We start from the raw sequence: 6,000 nt of genomic DNA on the forward strand, positions 1-6,000 counted from the left end.
TGATAGATTTTTAGCACAACAGTTGTCAGGAAAGAAACATATAAAGATAGGTGTGCCTCAGGGCAGTGTATTGCATCCAGTTCTATTTGTAGTATGCACTGTCTGATCAAAAGTATGTGAACACGTCTACGTATTGTAGACCACTAGATGTCACGAGAGGGCGCGCGGTTAGAGGCGCAGGGTCACAATGGCATGGCCCCTCCCATGAGAGGTTCGAGTCCTCACTCGGGCATGGGTGTGTGTGTTGTTCTTGGCATAAGTTAGTTTGAGTAATGTGTAAGTCTAAGGAGTGATGACCTCAGCAGCTTGGCCCCTGAGAAATTCACACACACACATTTTGTCATGAGACGTGAAGACACCAGTGTAAAAGGATGTCAGCAGTTTTGTGTTATCAATAGAGAAACAGTTAACAGCAGAATAGGTTGGCCACAAGAGCTCACTGGCTTCAAACCTGCACTACTCATTGGATGTCATCTGATCAACAAATCCATCAGGGACATTTCAACTCTTCTAAAGCTGTCCTAGTTGGCTGTTGGTGATATGTCAGTGATGTGGAAACACAAACTACCACTGCTAAATCACAATCAGGCAGACCTCATGTACTGTTGGATAGCGACAATTGAGCGTTGTGAAGGATGATAGTGAAAAACTCTCACAAATTCAGAGAAAGGAGTCACTCATGAGTTTCAAAGTGCTGCCAGCAGTCCGGCTAACCCAATGACTGCATGTTGGGTGTTAAAAATAATGGGCAACAGTGGTTGAGTATCTCTTCACAAGCCCCACATTTCTGTAGTTAGTGCTAAAAGACACCCGAGGCAGTGTAAAAAGTGACATCACTGGACAGAGGATGAGTGGAATGAGTGGTTTGAAGCAATGAATCATTCCACATGCTGTGACAATCCATTAGAAGGGTTTGGGTATGGTGAAGGCCTGGAGAACGCTACTTGCCATTGTGTGTCATGCTAACCATGAAGTACAGAGGTGGTGTCATGGTATGGGGATGTGGTTCCCTTAATGTGCTTAAGAAAATGCTAAATACAGAAGGATATGATAACATTTTACAGCATTGTGTACTGTATATAGTTGAGTAACAATTCAGAGATGATGGATGGTTGCTTGTACCAGCACAACAGTGCTTGCCGTCATAAAGCAGCATAGATGCCCAGATATTATGATGAGATAGTTTATATCAGTGACTTTCGAGACAGCTAATGACAACAACTCAGTGTCACTGATAAAACCCAGAACACTTATTAGAGAAATCAAATGAAACCCCAAGAATGTTTCTGATTGGACAGTATGTGATAAAATAACAATGAATATAAAGAAAACGAACAGTGGACACTTCAGCATAAAGAGGGCAAACAACTTTGTTGCATTAAGCATACAGTTTCTTATGACATACTGTTCCTTCATACGCTAAATTCTCGTCTATGGGAGTCAGCTATGGATATCAAAGGTGCAAAACATGGACACAATTTTTATATTGCGGAAAAGGGCCATAAGAATAATAACTAGAAGTAGTAGCTGGGCTCATTGTAAAGAGTTATTTAAAAATAACTGGGTAGCCTTGCTGCACCAGGTAAGTACATCTACCAACCTGTTGTACAAATCAAATCAGGGAAACAGTGCATAGTATTTCACTAACAATTCTGTAGATAATCATGGAACAAGAGTCAGTTTGGACTTACATTTACTAAGGAAAAACAAACAAAAACTCAAAACAGCATTTTTATCAAGAAATAAAATTGTATAATAAATTGGCCAAGGCAGTGTAAAATATAACTAAAACATATCTATTTAAAAGATGTCTAAAAAATTATTCATATGTAATACATGCTACACAATTAAGAACTGCTTAGAGGGCTCAGAGTAGTGGTTAATAATGAAAGGGGACGACTGAAACAACCTCTCACATGGTCAGAATGTAATGTTTTACAAGAAAATAATGTCGTAAGCTCTGTGGTGCATGCTCGTTATGCCTTGACATTCTCCTGACCTCAGCACCTCACTCATCATGAGGGAGTTCTGACTCAATTTTCCAAGTGGACCAGGGGAAGGACATGAAGACATGCATAGGACACAGTTGTATGTTTTGGGCCTGGAATCAGTTTCCCAAACAGATTTAGCATACAAATGATCTATGAAAATAATTAACGGGAGGGAGTGTAAGAAGCCTAACAGCATGTTTGTGGTCCCGGAGTCAGCAGCCAGTGTCCTTAGCATGTGCTGTGAAAAACTACATTTTATATTATGAGTTAAGCGAGTGCAAATTGTGTGTAAGTCAAAGAACATTGTGCAGCAGTGACTAACTAAATGAGGTAGTGTAGTTATTAAGACAATGATCTCATATCATGGGGAATGGAGTTCCATCTTTCTGGCCTTTTGGTTTTCCATGGTTGCCCTAAATGATTTTAGGCAAATGCTCAGATGGCTTCATCATCAAGGCCGTGGTTTACCACCTGTCATCTCCTCATAAAAGTGTAGTTGTGTATACTATGTGTATGTACATTTTGCACAATTTATTTTCATTGTGTTATGATGACAAATCTTACATCTTTGTCAGATGATCCTTGGTTGAGTAAATAAATCAAATCAACCAAAGGAAACTATTGACGCCATATGTCGCCATTGAATATGGAGAAAGGTCCTTTGGACTGATGAGTCATAGTAGGGTTTACTATGTCAAAAATCATGAGGTGATGCAGATCATTTGCCAAAAGGACACAGTTGAGACAAGCGGTGGAGGTATTCTTATTTGGGGGATGTTTACAGGAGATGGAATAGTCCCACGATACCTCTTACACCAGCTAACAATACAGTACATTTGTTTTGATAATTAGCATCTGTTTGCCCACAGAACTTTTCAGGTACCTGTACCCACAGCAAGACAGTTCTCTGACCTGTCACTACTAAATTCTCTCAGAATGGTTACACTCGACAGATGCAAAGGTGCTTGTCAGGTCACCAGAGCTTGATCCTATTCAGTACATCTGGGACACCTGAGAAGATGTGCACATCCTGGAACAGCTTGTACAAATTTTCATGTGTTGTGGTGATGGCTGTGCAGTCATTAAGCAGGATGTCTCCCCACACTTGCCCTGTTTTTTGGAGCTCTGTTCATGACAAGATGCTGCCATCATCAGGATGGAGTATGGGTTCTACATGCTACTAAATAGGTGTGTGTAATTCAATTGTTTATGAGCATTTGAACAGTCCTCTACCTTCATAGCCTGTCAAGTCCTCGCAGTCTCATAGATTGAGGTCTAGGCGAAGTAAATGAAAACTGTTTTCGGGGCTCTTTCAAATGATGTACGCCACTCAGTTTTTGCAGTTAAAGGGGTCTCTCCATATTTATTAGTACTACAAACCATGCAATGACCAGGTCCAGTTTCACATCCACACTTCTTATACAGGTAGACATCTCCAGACATAACCTTAATTAACGCCATCTCAGTTCAGTGGCTCACTAATCAGTGAACTCAATAATGGCATGACACAGCTGAAGAATAATAGAAAGAACTGTGCACATGATAATGCTTTGAATAAAGTCACATCAGTGAAAGAACCAATTGGTAAACCAATCACTGTCAAAATCCAGGTGTTCTATGGTAGCTATTAGATGCATAATTTCACAGATACTCGCAGTTGTCAAATAGGTGTTATCCGTACTTGCTACATAGATGTAATGTGAGTTATTTCTGGGAGCATGCTCAATATAGGTGTTGCCGCATAGATGTTAAGCAATTGCTTTCTGGTCACAGCCTGAGAATTATGGGTGTTGTCTGACTGTTTATAGACTGGCGTACAAACATATTGTTATTATGGAAATCACCTAATCATCTGTGGTATAACAGAGGTAGTGGCGGAGGACATACGGTGCCATTTGTAATTTTACTTACGTTCGAAATAGGCTTATGTCTTTTGAAGTTATTTTATTGGTCGTGACGCAGCTGCTGGGCTAAGACATTTTTCATTTATTAGTGTGTATGACTTCTGAAGAAGGCTATATTATTGTATCAGAAACCATGGTCAAGGATTAAAATAAACATAATTTAGTGTAATTGTGGGCTGTTTTTCATTTTTAGTTTCATTAGTTTCACACACTACACTGAAAAATATTTTGGATTTAATTACATAGACTTCCAAACGTCACCAGATCCAACCATTGACAGGACATTTTTCTCGTGAAACAGTATTAAATTTTTTTCTTCCATTCTCCGATATGGTACTAGCATATATTTACAAGCAAAAAACCAGTCATTGAGATAGTAAACTTTTACATACATAAGTACTGAGCAAAGTAGCTGATGACTACTTTTCCTTATTCTTTATGGACAGGATGGTTAGACAAGAGGAGTGATCTATAAAATGAAGAATAGAATCACTCAGCTGTGGAGGCATTACTTGCCATGTAATACAGTCACTCTGAGCCCCCTGCTTATTCATGGGGTCACTTCCCCTTCATCTGATTTTGCAACATTGGGTGAAATTTCATATTTACTTTTCAAAACAGCTGCAAAACACAACAAAGTTTTTGAACATTTGACCACCTACAAGTACAAAAGCTTTGAACATTACTTCTACATTGAAAATTACCTTGTGCATATTTACATCGTAAATTTATTCCTTCAAATTGTTTACTTCCACATCCTATTTTAATAATTTGTACATGGCTACTGCTGGTAACTTCACAACAGGCTTCTTTAGTTAGACACCCTGCACCTTCTTTGCCTGTCCACTTTTCATTTCAGTATTATTTACATTAACTTTTACTACTGCATTTCATTTATCTTATTACTAATCAAACAACCCCCACTCCTCCCTTCAACAAGATCATCAGCTCTGTCCACAGTTTCATTCATTACTTGCACGTATTCAGTTTAATTAACCATGTGAATACTTACATTAACAATTTCCTGATCTACTCCCAGAAGCTTTCCATTGGAAATAATTTCATTACTATCACTACAGAGGCAAGTATGCACTACTACTGTTAATTCATTCTGACAAAAATCACCAACTTCCAACTTCCATCTCCTCATTACATAGTTTTTCAAGCTCAACTCCATTGTCCCACAAATTCTAAATCCAGTATCTAATTATGATCTCACTCTTTCTGCAAATTCGTCTATTTTCTCTTCTCCGCAGACTTGCATTGAATCTATTTTCTTCATTTAGTATTCAGCTACTAACTTCATTTGTTTTTTTTATATCACTACTATTTTTGTCCAGTTTTAATTTTTGTTGAGTGGCTAATGTCAGTAACAATTTCATGTCCACAGCTCCAGATTGTTTCTGTGCCCCTTGACTTTCTTGCTAGAATTCCTGCTGAACATTAATTTGTTCAATCAATTCGGAAGTTTTCTGTTACTCTTCCACATTACAGTAATCAGTGGGTGGCACCCCTGACCTTTTGTACAAGGACTATTCAGAAAGTAGGGAACGTTTTGGCATTTAAAACAAAACTAAGTTCAAGAAATACATTTTATTATATACATCTGAAAGAGTGACTGACATACTACTTTTCCACGTAGTCACCAAACACATTGACGCACTTATCATGGCAGTGGACAAGCTTTGAAAGACCTTCATCATAAAATTCTGCCGCCTGAGACTTCAGCCAGTGAGTCATGCCCGCCTGGAGTTCCGCGTCGTCATCAAAGCACTGCGTTACAAGCCAGTACTTCATCTTGGGAAACAAGTGGAAGCTGCATGGTGCAAGATCAGGGCTGTAGAACAGTGAGGGAAATTTTCCCATTTGAATGAATTAATGAGTTCTTTAGTGCAGTTTGTTGTGTTAGGTCGGGCATTGTTGAGCAAAAACAAAATTTTGGATGTCAGTTTTCCTCGGTGTTTGTTTTGAATTGCTCTTCTAAGGCTGTGAAAAGTTTGACAGTACCGGGCAGAATATATGGTTGCTCCACATTCGAGAAAATCAATAAGAAGCACACCTTGCCTATTCCAAAACACTGTCACCATCAACTTCCTTGCTGACAA

The sequence above is a fragment of the Schistocerca americana genome, chromosome 5 (assembly GCF_021461395.2).
Source record: "Schistocerca americana isolate TAMUIC-IGC-003095 chromosome 5, iqSchAmer2.1, whole genome shotgun sequence".
NCBI lineage: Eukaryota > Metazoa > Arthropoda > Insecta > Orthoptera > Acrididae > Schistocerca > Schistocerca americana.